Genomic DNA, 17,852 nt, shown 5'->3' with positions numbered 1-17,852 from the left:
GAGACACAAAAAGGAACTTGAATCTTATGAGGTTGAAATTATTGAAAGGAAAAAACATACATTCAATATGGACAAATGAGACTTTCAGAAGGGGAATATATTTAAGTGGAGTAAATCCAACACTGGAAGACAATCCTTCAAACCCCAGGAAACCTATACATCATCTGAGGTGGAATCCTCAGATGGGGAAGAATTTCCAGAGAGTAATCTGATGGGATTTCATAACCCTAACCAGAGGAAGGATACGTATGATGACCAGCATCCCTCTTCTTCTTTTTTAGGACTAGGAAGAGGGGGGAGAACAAAATACAGCATAAGAGGAAGACAGGGCGGAGTAAAAAGAGATCTGGGGGATTAAATAGATTGGGATCACCAATCATCTTCCAGGTATCCAATCAGAACCCCGAAGAGGAAATAACTCTCAATCAGAATCTTAAAGTTATTGATCTCTACATTAGAATACTTACTGATCTAGAAATTTCAATACTGAGTAGGGGATTATCCTTCTTGCCGACAAGATCTTTTGATCATTTGGTTGGGAAAAGGACCTTAAGTTGTTTGGGCATAAACTACTCTTTAAACAACATTCTGTTAACCAAATGAAAACATCAGATGTTCAGAGACTGATTCCAGATAACCCAACAATGAAAGATAATATGATCCTAAGGGAAAAAGAATTGGAAGCCATACAGATACTAAATGAACTACAGCAAGAAAGTACCATCATACATATGACAATATATCAAACTATACCACTCTGTAAGAAAAAAATCTAAATTTTTACCCCAAGAATACATCAGTCCAGAAGTCAAAATCTTACAAGAATTAGTTTCAAGAGCATTTGGACAAACTTAATCACAAAATTAAACATAAGAAGTTAATGCAAGGAAATTTGAACAGACAGGAAATGAAAACACTCATGGACATTCAAAAATGGAAGGAGGTGATAATTAAGCCCTCTGATAAAGGAGGGAATATTGTCATTTGGCCCAATGAAATGTACTTCAAGGAAGCAATGCGCCAACTGAACAATGAGAAATACTACAAGATGATTCTATTTAATCTGACTAAGAATTATACTGCACTTTATACAAGAATGTTTGAACAAGGTATGAAGGAGGGAACAATCCTCAGACAAGAATATGACTATTTGAAGGTACAAAATCCCAGAATACCAACACTTTATCTGCTCCCTAAAGTTCATAAAAATATCAATGAACCATCTTGCAGGACGATAGTCTTGGGAGTAGGGTGGATGATCCGAGAATGTGAGTAAATTTGTGGACCTTCATTTGCACCAACATGTCTTGGGAACACAATCATATATCCAAGACACATCTGATAATTTGCGAAAACTCCATGATGTGAAATTAGAGAAACATCATTACCTCAACACTTTGGATACTGAATCCCTGTATTGGTGCATCGACCATGTTTTGGGGATACAAGCAGTGGCGTATTTTCTTCAGATGGAAGAACCATGTCCCTTCCATCAATTCCTATTGGATCTATTGAAGTTTATCCTAATGAAAATTATTTTACTTTTGGAGACCATTTCTACCTGCAGACAAGGGGGATGGCAATGGGGGCAGCCTGTGCCCCACTTATGCCAACCTCTTCTTAGGCAGGAGGGAGTGGGAAATGGTCTTTAGAGAATGTCTGGACCAATACATACAGCATGTTGTTGGGTGGTGGGGCTATATCAATGATATATTGCTGATCTAGGAGGGAGATGAAAACTCACTTCATTGGTGACCTCAACAACCACCCCATCCATCTAAAATTAACACATCCTTTCAGTCAGGACTGTCTACCATTTTTAGATCTAAAAATCAACAAAACAAGTGTGGGTGCAATACAGTCCAAACTTTTCCGTATGGAGACTGCTACCAACAATCTTTTACACCAGACCAGTGCACATTTCCCACCAACAGTGGAAAACCTACCTAAGAGGGAATTCTTGCATTTAAAATGCAACTGGTCAGTGGAGTATATGTAGAAACAAAAATGCCTTCAATTAACTGACAGATTGGTCGAGAGAGGATATAGCAAGAGCTGCATCAAGAAAGCCAGAATAAGTATCTCCCGAATTCAAAGAGAATCACAGATCTTTGCAGATGAATCCTACATACAGAACACAAACAGAAACAGTATGGAAAAGATAAAATTCATAGGGAATTTCTGTAGAGAATGGAGAGAGATACAAGATATAATTCAATGACATTGGTCAGTTCTCCACCTGGACAAGGATCTGTCTCAAACATTTGGAAACAAGGTGGATATGGGTTGGCATTGATCAAAAAACTTGAGGGATAGCCTGGTGAAGAGCCACTTTATCAGGAATCCAAAAAATGACAGGACAACAAAATGCTCCTTCACATGTGGGTCCTGTAAAGCATGCCAGTACATGATAAAACGGGATTATGTCAGGGACAAATATGGTCATGAGACCATGATAAAAAATTTTATCAACTGCAACACGTCAGGGGTCATATACTGCATAATTTGCAGTTGTTCCATGAAATATGTCAGCATGACCTCAAGAATATTTAAACATCGAATTTTGGAACATGCAGGAGCCATCAGAAATGCGCCATCTAATTTAACAAAGTCCAAAAAACCTACTTCAGTATCACGTCATTTCCACACTCACCATAAAGATAACCACAAAGATTTGCAAATGTTTGGATTGGAGAAAGTCAAGCTTGGGATTCCAGGTGGTGACATCATGCAAGAACTGATTAAAGGTGAGAGCAAATGGACATTCAAGCTAAGAGCCCTTTCTCCCCAAGGGATGAACTAGTACATTAACTATAGTGTATTTTTATGAACATGGAGGTAAGTTAGTAACCAGTGATATTTCCTGGAATCAAGAACTCACCACCTTTCAACAGGCTCCTTCTTTTTATTCTTTTTCTCTTTTTTTCTCCCTTAAAACCCTCCCCCCTTTTTTTCCTTTTCCTTTTCTCTTTTATATTTTCTCTTTTTTCTTTTCTCTTCTTTCCTCTTCAGTTTTGGCATCTAAGTGTACATAGCAGCAATAGGATTATTCTCTTAACACCCTCCAGAATTCCCCCTGTCAGGAATGTGGTCGCAAGACCCCAACGCAAGGCCCACTCAGTGGCACTAAATACCTCCGGCCTTTGATTCACTGGTGCAGAGCATAGATCCTATCATTCTCAAAACCCGCAGTGGTGCATCAACTTCCAATATCAACATCGAGGAAGCCGGTTCATGGGCACAGCCATCTTGCTTCTGCCATGTGATGTCGAATTGAGCAATCAGATCTACCCCTCTGGTCTGCTGGGAAACTGCCGCCAATCAGCGACAGGCACTGCCTATATAAACCATTCATGGATGTTCATTCAGTGCCTGTACAACGTCTTCTCAAGTACTAGTATTTGGCTTCTGATATTGTCTAGTCATTTGGCTTCCAGTAAATCTTTGTGTCTCATCCTTTGCCTAAAGATGCTACTTTGGGTACAAAACCCGAAGCACCTAAAGATGCTACTTTGGGTACAAAACCCGAAGCACCTAAAGACATTAACTTTGGGTGCAAAACCCAAAGCATCTAAAGATGCCACTCAGGGTACAAACCCAAAGCACCTATAGACACACTCCTGTGCATTCTGTCTGTATCTCTGTGACACATCTCAGTGTACTACATCTGGAGTTCGACACACCATTGTGTACTCAAGACACACATTTATCGCAAGCCATAGACGTCATAGTCTAGTTGGATATACCTCTATACCTTGGACCTTGGATCCCCATCTCGTCTTACTCTGTGAACCCCGGTGACTTGGACTCAGGATTCCTACATCCATCTATAACTCAGCATCTATTGACCAGTGTCCTGCTTGTTGTGGAGTTTATGCACTAATATCAGTCATCTCAATCCTACTAAGTTTCTACATTTCCAGATTCATGTAGTTATCATTCTGGACTCTTAGTTCTGATTCTACCCATCATTCCCAACATCCCTCTGTTCAAATAAAACCTCATATTCTTTCAAAATCTACAAATATTCGAGTCGTATTTCTCCTATGAGGAAAAGATATCTGAAACCTGCTCAGTTCTTGCTACCATGGTCTCAGCCCGCAGAGTCTGATTCGTCACAGGAGGTCAACTTTGCTAGAGTTGTGACAGTTTGTACAGGCCTAATGAATCCCAAACAGGACCAGGCTTCTGGGGCTCAAGCCCTGCATAATCTTGCGGATTGATTGGAGACACAGGGGAATACACAGGGCCAATTACTCCAATGCTTACAGGAACTTTCAGTTCATTTGGATCAGCTTCAAATCAGACCACCTTCTCTGGCCTCGGCTTCATCAGTTACCCCAGCAGGTGCTACCAGAGCCTCTGAATCTAACTTATGCCTCCCAACTCCCAATCGCTTTGATGGGTAACCCCAGGAATTGCCGGGGGTTTCTTAACCAGTGTGAAGTGCACTTTGAGCTCCTCCCACAGAACTTCCTTTCTCCCCGAGCTAAGGTATCATATATTATCTCTCTCTTGACCAATACAGCTTTGGATTGGATATCCCCACTGTGGGAAAGGAATGACCCACTGGTTTTGAATTATCAAGAGTTTATTCGCTCCTTCAAGAGGATATTCAATGAACCAGGCAGGTTGGTCGCAGCCTCTATCGACATTCTTCAATTAATGCAAGGGTCCCATCCTTCTGGCAATATGTCATCCAGTTCCGGACTGCAGCAGCTGAACTACAGTGGAATAACAAGGATCTGAAAGCTGCCTACTGGAAGGGTCTCTCAGACAGACTCAAGGATGAAATAGTCACATGGGACCTACTGGATAACCTAGAAGACCTGATATCCCTGAGTGTCAAGATTGATCTGAAAGTATGTGAATGTGGTGTCAAAAAGAGCTGAAGTGACCATTTCAGGGCTTGTCCACTACCTCAGCCTTGTACTTCTACTTTTACTAATGAAGAGCCGATGCAAGTAAATCGTGCCAAACTAACAGAAGAGGAGTAGCAGCTTAGATGGGAACAGAATTTATGTCAATACTGTGCACCCTCAGAACACTTTCTGAATAAATGCCCATAGAGACTGGGAAACAGAGGAACCTAGTCTGTGAGGAGGGAGTCAGGCTAGGGGTTCTTGCTGCAAACTTCCTTAATCAAGATTGTTCTATTTCTGTCTTTATCGAAGATTCCAAGTCTCAATTTTTAAGGTTCTCTGCCTTGATTGATTCAGGTGCTGCCGGTAACTTAATTTCCTCATGCATAGTACAGCAGCTAGCAGTTCCAGTCTGTCTTCTTCCCCACCCGTTTACCCTCACCGCTGTCAATGGGATGTAGATTGATAACGGAATTGTTACTCATACAACCAAAGTCCTCAGGATGAAAGTCGGAGTCTTACAAATGGAGCAAATTGAGTTTCTGGTCATCCCTGCTACTACCCATGAAGTAGTCCTTGGAATGCCATGGCTCCATTGGAACAATCCGCATGTTGACTGGTCTACCACTCAGATTCATTCCTGGAGTCTCTATTGTTATCAGCACTGCCTAGATTGAGTGGTTCGAGTTGCGGACACCAAGGTTCATCCTTCTGATGATATTCCTCATGAGTATCTGGATTTTGCTGATGTATTCTTGGAGCAAGCGGTGGATGAATTACCACCTCACTGGCCTTGGGATTGTCCCATCGACCTGATGCCTGGAACAATACCTCCCCGGGGTCGTATCTACCCCCTGTCAATTCCAGAGATCCAATCCATGTCCCAATATGTCCAAGAAAACTTTCAAAAGTGTTTTATTTGGTCTTCCTCGTCTCCTGCCAGTGCTGGTTTCTTTTTTGTAAAAAAAAAAGATGGAGGGTTACGGCCGTGCATCGACTATTGAGGTCTCAACGACATCACTGTCAAGAATAAATATCCCTTGCCCCTCATCACCGAACTCTTTGACCAGGTTAAAGGCATCCGCATCTTCTCCAAACTAGATCTTAGAGGAGCCTATAATTTAATTAGAATTCGAGAAGGCAATGAGTGGAAAACCACATTCAACACCTGGGATGGGCATTATGAATACCTAGTGATGCCCTTTGGTCTCTGTAATACTCCCGCAGTATTTCAAAAATTTGTCAATGATATCTTCCGGGGTGTTCTATATCAGTTTGTCATTGTCTACTTGGATGATATTCTCATTTTTTCAAGGGATCTCAATACTCACTAATGACACATCAAAGAAGTTTTGCTTTGGTTATATACTAACCATCTCTTTGGGAAATTGTCCAAGTGTGTCCCTACCATAGCATTTCTTGGATATGTGATCCTCCGTTCGAAACTGCGGATGGATGCTGAGAAACTTAAGGCTATCCAGGACTGGTTGTTGTCCACTTCATAGAAGGCCATTCAAAGATTCTTGGCTTTGCAAATTATTACAGGAAGTTTATCAGATCTTTTTCCACCATTGTAGCACCCATCACAGCCATGACTCAAAAGGAGCTAATCTGGCTATTTGGTGCCCAGAGGCTCTTTCAGAATTTCATGCTCTCAAGCAAGCTTTCTCCTCTGCACCTATTCTTTCACAATCTGACATGGATAAATCGTTTCTCCTAGAGGTGGATGCATCAGTCTACGGAGTGGGAGCATTCTTGTCTGAGACTTCTGCAGATGGGAAGCTTGTATCTTGTGGCTTCTTCTCTCAGAGATTCTCTCCTGCTGAAAGCAACTATTCCATCGGGGATCAGGAACTCTTGGCCATTAAGTTGGCTCTGATGGAATGGAGATACTTACTAGAAAGAGCGAGACACACCATACCCATCTACACTGATCACAATAATCTCCTATATCTGAAATTGGCTCATTGTCTGAACCACTGATATTTTTCTCCTGTTTTGACTTTACGTTAAAATATTGCCCATGATCTTTAAACACCAAAGTTTACAGGTCCATGTTGGCAGAAGAGAAACAAACCTCCATGCAAGAGTATCCTATTGTCAACCCTCTGGCCTTTGCAGCCACTGAAGTCTCTCCTACTCCTCGTCAGGGAAAAACGTTTGTGGCTCCAGAACCACAGAAAACAAATTATTATCCAGGGCTCATGACCCTCTTTTCTGGTCATTACAGTATTCATAAGACCTATTGCTTCCTTCAACGAAAGTATTGGTGGCCCTCCATGAAAACTGAGGTACAAGATTTCATACGGTCCTATCCCAAATGTGTTCAGCATAAAAACTCATGATGACATCCAGTAGGGTTACTGCACCCCCTCTCAATTCCAGTAAAACCATGGTCACATTTATCAATGAACTTTATCACTGAATTACCAGAATCAAAGGGGTTTACCATAATATGGGTCATAGTGGATTGTTTCTCTAAAATGGCTCACTTTGTCCCTCTACCACGTCCACCTACTGCTGCCACATTGGCATGACTATTCATCCAGGAGTTTTTTTGTATGCACAGACTACCTCAGGAAATAGTCTCGGATCGTGGGGTTCAATTTGTGGCCCATTTATGGAGAGCTTTGTGCACATCTATGAAAATTAAATTACAGTTTTCTTCTGCTTACCACCCACAGTCGAATGGCCAAATGGAAAGGGTAAATCAGAACCTGGAAACCTTCCTAGGAATTTGTCTTCTTCTCAAGATGACTGGGTAGACTTGATACCCTGGACAGAGTTTGCCCACAACTTCCATTATCATTCATCTACTGGAGTAAGTCCTTTCTTTGCCATCTACGGCTTACACCAATGCATCCCTGAAATCCAGTTCTCACCCACCATGGAAGTTCCCACTACCAGCTCTGCTTTACAACATTTTACGCAGATTTGGAGACAAGTCCAGTCATCCCTTAGAAAAGCATCTCAAAATTACAAGGTCTTCACAGACAGAAAATGGTCTGCTGTTTCCAGTTCTCCCCTGGTGATCGCATGTGGCTTTCACCTAAGAATTTGAGACTTAGGGTGCCCACCATGAAATTCGCTCCTCGATTCATTGGGCCATTCCGGATCAAGCAGGTCATTAATCCTGTGGCTTGTAAATTACACCTTCCTCCTAACCTTCGAATTCCAAACACTTTTCATGTTTCCTTACTTAAGTCATTAGTACTTAATAATTTCCATACCAAGATTCCAATGACTCCACCTGTGCAGACGGCTCAGGGAGTGGAATTTGAGGTGGTGAAAATCTTAGACTCCTGTTGGTACCAGGGTCAATAACAATATCTTGTGGATTGGAAAGGGTATGGTCCTGAAGAAAGGTCATGGGTCAAGGCTGCAGATGTACATGCTCATAGGATGGTGCATTCAAGATTTCCACCGAAACCTAAAGGGCATCTGGAGTCCACCCATAAAAGGGGGGCACTGTCAGGAATGTGGTCATAAGACCCTGATGCAAGGCCCACTCAGCGACATTACGTACCTCCAGTCTTTGGTTCACTGGCGCAGAGCGTAGATCCTATCATTCTCTAACTCCCGCAGTGATGCGTATCCTCCAATAAAAACAGTGAGGCTGGTTCATGGGCACAGCCATCTTGCTTCTGCCATGTGATGTTGAATCAACCAATCAGATCTAGCACTCTAGTCTGCTGGGAAACAGCCACCAATCAGCGACAGGCACTGCCTAAAAAAAACATTCATGGACGTTCAATCAGTGAGTGTACAATGTCTTCTCAAGTCCTAATATTTGGCTCCCGATATTGTATAGTCCTTTGGCTTCCAGCATATCTTCGTGTCTCATCCTTTGCCTAAAGACGCTACTTTGGGTACAAAACCCATAGCACCTAAAGATGCTACTTTGGGTACAAAACCCGAAGCACCTAAAGATGCTACCTTGGGTACATAAACCTGAAGCACCTAAAGATGCTACTTTGGGTACAAAACTCAAAGCATCTAAAGATGCCACTCAGGGTACAAACCCAGAGCACCTACAGATGCACTTCTTTGCATCTGTATCTCTGTGACACATCTCAGTGTACTACATCTGGAGTTCGACGCACCATTGTGTACTTAAGACCCACATTCATTGCAATCCAAAGACGTTACAGTCTAGCTGGATATGCCTCTTTACCTTTGACCTTGGATCCCCATCTCGCCTTACTGGGTGAACCCTGGTGACTCGGACTCAGGATTCCTACATCTGTCTATTGAGGATAACTCAGCATCTATTGACCAGTGTCCTGCTTGCTGTGGTTTATGCACAAATATAAGTCATCTCACTCCTACTATGTTGCTATATTCCATCACAGATTCATGTTCTTATCATTCTGGACTCTTAGGGCCTGATTCAGAGCTGCTCGCTCGCGCTGTGGGTTCGCAAGTGTCCCATTGTTCTGCGTACATGCATGCGCATGCTTCATTCTGCATGTGCGCAAACTACACACTGTGATCGCAACCCTCTCGCTGGCCTAGCAAAGGCAGTCCAGGGTAATGAGTGACAGGAGAGGTCAATTGTGGTGATAACAGGGGCAGGACACTAATAACAGGGGGTTGGAGATGCGAACGCAGGCATGCCTGAGTGTTTCAATGCCATTTTAGAGGCATACATAATTAACAGGCAGCATCATAGTACACGTCACTTGCCTCTTTTTTACACTGATTTCCTTGCAATGCTTGCGGTAGGGTAGAGCAACATCAAGCACTGCCTTTGCATTCGATGGTGCTTGATGTACCAATGTTTTATTACACTTCCTGGAGATGACGTATGCTGGTGGGTGGCTATGCCTGTGCAATTGGGTGTACGCTCGGACAAAGTGGCTGCTTGCTAAGACATGGTGGGCGTGCTTATGCCTTGTTGAGCATTTGCTTCCCATGGCGTCACTTTGACAAATTTGCATACACATCCAGCGAGCATATGCAGATAGTGAGCGAGTATGAATCAGGCCCTTAGTTCTGATTCTACCCATCGTTCCCAACATCCCTCTGCTTGTTCAACTAAAACCTTGTATTCTTTCAAAATCTACTAATATTCAAGTCATATTTCTCCTATGAGGAAAAGTTATCTGAAACCTCCTCAGTTCTTGGTACCATGGTCTGGGCCCGCAGAGTCTGATTCGTCACAGGAAGCCAACATTCCTAGAGTCGTGACACCCCCTATGCCTTTATTTCCTCCTACTGTATATAGGTATGAATTAATGATATTGGGGATAACCTTAGGTTGATGAGCAAGATGGTCATCATATGTCCATATATTTTTGGATATATTCCATGGCAAGGATAGAAGGTGATCCCATAAATAGAATAACGTAGGAACTATATTGAGTATGAGATCATTTATGTTATTACAGTTTTCTCTTGTCACACTGTATTTCACACAATTTTCCTCTTCACAATTCACCTGGGAGCTTCTTTGCACTATCTTTTATTATTTTTGTTCAAAAATGTCCTATTTTTTACTGTCATGGTCATCATTGATTATCTCATCAGATTTCCAAATCATTGCTACATTAGACATCACAAAATGGAATATTATCATACACTAATTTCAGTGTCCTCACTCTCACCAAGTGACAATTTTCACTGGAATTTCTTTACTTCATTCACACCCTTTGATAGGTAAAATGAACATGGAGACAATCACAAGCTTTGAGGTATGAGTATCTTTCAACTAGTAGAGAGTACTTAATGTATTTAATTCGGTTTTCATGTCACTAATAGATAGGCACCCAAACATCAGTACTTAACTAACAATTTATCTAACAATGGAACACAAAAATAAATCAGCTAATGTATATTATACTTCTATGACCACATACATGGTCCCTCATTTAGGGATCCTATATCTACTTTATTGAGATTATGTACAAAGGATAGTTATGAGGCACCTTTTATAAATCTCTATAATTATTATTATTTTTTTCTGAGAGACATACAGCCATGGCCAAAAGCTTTAAGAAAAAGAAGGGTCAACACTGCAAATATTGACTCTTTGCATAAACTTAATGTAATTGTAAATAAAAGCCTTTGACACTTATGAAATGCTTGTAATTTTACTTCAGCATACCATAGTAACATCTGACAAAAATGTCTAAAAACACTTAAGCAGCAAACTTTGTGAAAACCAATACTTGTGTCATTCTCAAAACTTTTAGCCACAGCTGTAGATTAGTTGTTCAACACAGTGGGCACACCATATACCGGACAGAACTCAGGTAGTGATTTTCGGATCTTTCCAGATAATTTATAGGTAGGAGTTAATAACTTCTGGAACAATTTTTAGGTATTGGGGAATTACAGTTGATGTTGTATTATCTACCAGGGATCGCAATAGCAATGATCAGGATCCAATCTGTTCCCTTTATGATGTATGGGGATCCATATATGTGTACATGCACACACACAAGCATTTATCTTCTTTATTATATCAATAGTACAATACTTGGGGACATTCCCTTAAAGTACATGAAATTACTAATTATTAATGATTGAGATGGTATCTCTGTCATGGCTTTTTGGTTCTATGTCACTGCTTGTACGATGTGAGACACTCACCAAGTTCTTATGTAATTTAACTTCTTCTGGTTCTTTTTGGAAGATACACTCACAGAGAGAAATGCCTACTAATCACGATGAGGGTGTATCTTGATTGGCATATGGTCCTGCCTGTCATTGAATACCTTAGTTATCAACACAGCCCATATAGTATTGGCCGATGGGTCATGACAAACACACAAGGACCGCTGATTGGCCAGGAGGCGGCACACTACTGAGGGCACTGGCAAATGGGTTGTGTCAATCATAATAGATCCACCTTCTGTTTGATTGGCCGGAAAATGGACGGTAGGTGGGACACAGTTAGTAGGCTGTATTTACCCTTCCAATAGGAGATGGATGAAGCGACTATCAGAGACGCCACAAGAGATTGGGACTTAGTATTAAAAAGGCAACCTGCATAACACAAGGAAATGAATAGGCGAAGAAGCCACCACTTAGGCAAAATGCTCATTCTCAACCCCGGAGATCTGGTCGGTGCACGGACCGGACTCCCACAACAGTAATCCTGGTATCGTATTTATGGCTACTACTCTTTGACAGACCGCCATGTCTGTTTAGTTGCAATGCTCTGCACTTAGAGGGCTGCATTTGTATAGCAAACATATGCACCAATATCACTCTGCTGAAACCAGGGGCGTTTCTAGAGAGGAGGGGGCCCGTGTGCAGTCTCCGACACAGGCCCCTTTCTCTCTGTCCGGCGGCCGGCAGCGCACTGAGCTGTGTGTGGCCAGTGCCGAAGTTATAGACTCTGGGCACTAGAGTGTGCCCAGAGTCTATTGAGTATCCACAGGTCACCAGGAAAATGGCTGCGGTGGACATTTTCCCTGTACTGCGCATGCGCAAAAATTTTCCAGTTGTTTTTACAGTGCCAGAACCCCGCACCAATGTGGGACTCCAGAGAGATAAGTAATACTATGGGTGCAGGGTGTGAGGGACGGGGCCCACCTGGACCCAGGGGCCAGTGTGCCCCGCACACCCTGCACCCATTCTAGATACGCCCCTGGCTGGAACCATTGTTTAATTATATATACACTCTGTTACTGCTATAATGATATCTGACTACAGATTGGTATCTACAAAGTTGCAATGCTCTGCACCCAGAGGGATGTATCTGTATAGGGAATGCATGTACTAAAATTATTTTGCTGGAACCATTTTTTGATACATGTGTACTCTCATACTGGTATAGTGATATCTGATTACAGATCAGAGTATTTCAACCTATTACAATCCTACTGAGACTGTTTTCCCAGTTGTATACATATTTTATATCTATGGGGATACAGAAGCAAATGAATTACATACTTGTGTTGTCTGGTTTGAAACATTTGTATCTACAAGCGACTGCTAGAGACATTTAATGTTTGGAAAAAATTCTTGGCAATCAATATGTCATATATGGCGACAAGTCCCTATAGAGAGCACATGCAGATTATGTATGTAAAGATTTCCCCTGTTATAGTCTAAGAAGGAGGAAAGGGTGCATTTATACATATGCATTGTATGGAGAATTGTTTGTTGTATTTAAACAATAAAAGTAAACAATAAACAATAAAAGTATGCTCATGCACTGCTTTTTTTGAACATTGCTTTATTTAATAAATTCGACTCCCAATATGAGGAGGCTTCAATTAATCTTCCATTGTCTGTATGCCTGGGTACTTTCACTCCCCTGGTCGGTGTTACACCTACAGCCATACTACACTGGATATGCCCAACCTCGTCTGATCTTGGAAGCTATGTAGTATTGGGCCTGGTTAGTACTTGGATGGGAGACCACCTGGGAATACCAGGTGCTGTAGGTTACTACACACAGGATTAGGATTGGAACAGCAACACAGCACTGGCACATGTCTGCTTATGTGTATAAATAGAGTAAATTAACCAACATATAATCACTACAGCATGATAAAAGGAATACTAAGAATACAGATCCTCCGGATAAACTTTTCATATTGCATAATACATAAATAACATGATATTATAGGAGGAACATAAATATAAATAAATACATTTTCGCCAAATATAACACAAGTGTTTATTGGTAGCACCTGTCATATAAAGATATTTGTATTTTATACATTTTGCCAAATATAACACAAGTGCTTATTGGTAGCACCTGTCATATAAAGATATTTGTATTTTATGTGTGACTACATGTAAAAATGTTTGTGTGGTATTTTATATGTAGTATATACATTTTTGCCATTTATAAACACAGGTGTTTCTTGGTAGCACCTACAATATAAAGATGTTTGTATTTTATGTGTGATTGCATGTTAATTTGGTTTGGTATTTTTATGTAGTATTGGAACCCCTCAATTTTAACCATACTTATTAAAAGTTATATTGTATGTGAGTTTCTGATAAGTGCACCCCAGCAAAGAGCCCTTCTTTTATTTGCTTTTTGTCCAAATCTATGACTGTTGACAGATTATAGGGAAATGTTTAAATGTGAATTATATGTGATCTACTTAATAAATGGACTAAATAAAAATGAACTGAATAAAAAGAGAGGTGGCTGCTTTGTCAAACTACTGTATGACTGTTCACACATTACGTCATAGTTCAGAGTTTAGCTCATGCTTTACCTAAACTCTATTCTTATGCTTCTGTCAGATTGACACTAACTGACCCAGTATTCAAGGTTCTATGATAGAGGGTTTACATTTGATTATCAATACCCATTAAATACTATTATAAGTGATGATTAGATGGCCTTTAACTTCAGTAAAATATGGGTCATAAGGAGCAAGTACTTACTGTAGCTCAATAGCCATGGTCAAAACTTTGAGAATGACACAAGTAATGGTTTTCACAAAGTTTGCTGTCTCAGTGCTTTTAGACCTTTGTCAGATGTTACTATGGTATACTGAAGTAAAATTACAAGCATTTCATAAGTGTCAAAGGCTTTTATTGACAATTACATTAAGTTTATGCAAAGAGTCAATATTTGCAGTGTTGATCCTTCGTTTTCAAGACCTCTGCAATTCACCCAGGCATGCTGTCAATCAACTTCTGGGCCACATACTGACTGATGGCCGCCCATTCTTGCCTAATCAATGCTTGGAGTTTGTCAGAATTTTGGGGATTTTGTTTGTCCACCTGCCTCTTGATGATTGACCACAAGTTCTCAATGGGATTAAGGTCTGGGGAGTTTCCTGGCCATGGACCCAAAATGTTGATGTTTTGTTCCCCAAGCTACTTAGGGCCTGATTCAGAGCCGTTCGCTATTTGTGGTCGTTCATACAAAAACAAGGGGTGGCTATTCAAATGATCCGTTCGCAAATTGCAGTCTGTTCCCACCTCTAAGTCTGAACGAGCGAGCAAAACATACGCTCGTTTATTTGATAAAAACGCCCCCTGGCCGCACGCACCATACGTCATGTCCGCTATTTATTAGATTAATCGAGTACATCGTACAGCGTATGAACTGCTCGCTATTCTTGTGGTTGGTGTTTTCAACCGCTATTTTGCGAGCAGTTCTGAGTTAAAAAAAAACAAGTGACGTGGTCAATGACGCTGCTGTATTAATTATGCACTCCCTTAAAACGCCCGTTTTGACCTTTAAGCACGCCTGCGTTCGGATCTCCACTCCCCGTTTTCAAGCACCTTCCCCTGTTACCACCCACATATGCCTCATTCTGTCACTCAAAATAGCAGGCCCTCGCTATATTGCGTACCAACGATTTTCGGCAGCACTGACTGGTTCGCGCATGCGTACTAAAAACCGTACGCATGCGCAGATGTGCGAACATCGCTCGGAACAAGCGTACTGCCGCTAGCGAGTGGCTCTGAATGAGGGCCTTAGTTATCATTTTTGCCTTATGGCAGGGTGTGCCATAATGCTGGAAAAGGCATTGTTCATCACCAAACTGTTCTTGGATGGTTGGGAGAAGTTGCTCTTGGAGGATGTTTTGGTACTATTCTTTATTCATGGCTGTTTTCTTAGGCAAAATTGTGAGTGATCCCACTCCCTTGGTTGAGAAGCAACCACAAACATGAATAGTCTCATATGCCCAATACACTTTAAGAGTTCATAACATGATTAGTGCACCCACATTCTACGACACTGAGCTTTGCTAGCCGCCGCTTAGTAAACTAACACTTGAGTTCAGACACACACATAATTTGTTACATTTGCATACACAAACTAAAATAAAGACACACACTGGTAAAATAACAATAATAATAATAATAATAATAATAATAATAATAATAATAATAATTCTACATTGGGCTAGTTAGGCAGTTGAGGGAAAGGTTAGGTTAATGAATAAAAAGAAGGGATTGATAAAGTTAACATTATGTTCTGTATGTTTGGCTGCCATCTTGTAATATCGGCAGCCATCTTGTACCATTTTGTGCTATATGATATTCGTGAACCTATTTCACTGTCAGCTACATGACTTGCAAGAGACAAGAATTGTTTAGAAATTAGTAGATTAGAGACTCTCATCCACTTAGCTAGCTATTTCTGAGACGCAATCTCAAGGATAGGACTGCGTGCACATTCCAATGCCAGGCTATGCATTCCCAAAGACAATTTCTAGATGTAGCCTTCAGCTTCTTATCTTACTGCTAGGCAGAATATCTAGAGGGAGGGGTGTTAGAGACTTTTACCAACTGCTAGCAAAGTGCTATAAAATGTAACTGAACTAAATACTCTGCAGATGATATCATAAACCATTCATTGCCTTTGTGTTCTTATTCTCTCTGACCTGGTCATAAACCACTGATTCCTGACACATATACAGAGCTCTCTTTGGGCCCGGTGAGGTCTAAAGATCCAGATTCAACACAGGTCAAATTTTACTATTATAAAAATGTTCAGTATTTATTAATTAATCTAGGCAAAAGTCAAGTTGCTATAAATGGTATCAATATTAAAACTTAACTACTAGTATAAAGTATAATGTGAAATAATACAAATATTATACAATAAAATGTGAATAATTAAATGATCGTATGTCTTAGGCGAATATAATCATCTATAAATTCCTAGACAGTGTAAATTCTTTTGTCTAGGTATTCCCCTTCGGATGTTTGATCAGTAATCTGCTATTCTAAAATGCAACATGTACTGATCAGCCAAGATAGCATAAATTGCAACATTGTTGTTAAATCATGAATTGAAAAGGCAAACACCTGTAAAAAAGAAAACTGTATCCTACTATGTTATAGATTTAAAGGGTACTGAGTCTGTACATATGAATGTGTCTCTTCTGGTAGTCCAATCAGATCAAGTGACTGGTATCACTCATCTGATATCCCTAAAATATCGATGGTTAACTAAATCGTACCATGCATATATCAGATTATTATCGGGCTCCAAAATTAAATGTCAAACAATGAAATTAACCACATCAAGTAAAACAATTAAGAAGGTTGCCATTCAATAACTACATCAAGGTAGATATTATAATCATATAGTCATATGGAAAATGTGTAATTGGCAAAATTAGTTTGACAACAAGAATAGGTTATTTATATTGCATATAATTATCACAGTGTGTCATAACACATACAGATTGTAAATACAGCATCAAGAATTATTCACCTTCTAATAGCATATCTTAACCTGTGCAGGTTTATAGAGCATTACCCACATTAATAATATGCATAGTATAATGTTATCAAAAAATGATATAATAAGAGGCAGCTTTCAATTTGAACATGAACAACAATCAATTTTTCTCAGTTTAATCTAATATATAGGCGACCCAGTAACCATAGTATTTAACCACTAGTGTGATTGTTTTATCAGGTTAAAGCATATATTACATAGGACCAGCTGAAGTATCCATATATCAGAAAGGTAAATCTCCTCATTTGTATTATAGATAATGGGATAAATGCTCAAACAACAGTAGTTTAAACCAAACAAAATAAAGTAATAATTAGAGAATCTGTATACGAATTCTCATAATTATTGTCATCAAAGCATGATAACAAAATAAAACACAGGCCACTTAAATCACTGTATATATAGGTTGTAGGAGTAAAGTATTAGTAAGACATTTTAAGTGTTCCTCACTTCTACTTTTACCCATTGTTCGATTCCTACGTAGTGAACAGGTAATGAGAGAGTGAGAAATCAATTGTCTATAGAAAGAAAAGATACAGTGGTATTGTGTTAAAGGTCTTGATATTGGGAGTTAGATAATCCCTGGTGCCTGCCGGTATTGCAGGGGTTAAATTCACCCAGACCAGTCAGAAAAACTACTTGAAAAAAGTAAAAGAGAATATAACAGTGTGACCTATAGCTGATATAAGGTCTGATAAGTGTGCATAATAAATTTCTCATATATAATATACACTGTGTGAAAGAGCTGTATAAGGCAGATAGAATCAGAGCATAGCCCTTGATTACCAGATCCATATAGCGCTGTT

At 40.2% G+C, this 17,852-nt stretch overlaps 1 pseudogene; it reads left to right on the top strand.

The window, feature by feature from the left end:
* Nucleotides 1-13,145: 13,145 nt before the first annotated feature.
* Nucleotides 13,146-13,264, top strand: LOC148538028 (5S ribosomal RNA; annotated as a pseudogene).
* The last annotated feature ends 4,588 nt before the right edge of the window (nucleotides 13,265-17,852 follow it).

Source organism: Taudactylus pleione, unplaced genomic scaffold, assembly GCF_031769625.1.
Source record: "Taudactylus pleione unplaced genomic scaffold, aTauple2 ptg000041l, whole genome shotgun sequence".
NCBI lineage: Eukaryota > Metazoa > Chordata > Amphibia > Anura > Myobatrachidae > Taudactylus > Taudactylus pleione.
This window is presented reverse-complemented; position numbering and strand designations above follow the sequence as displayed.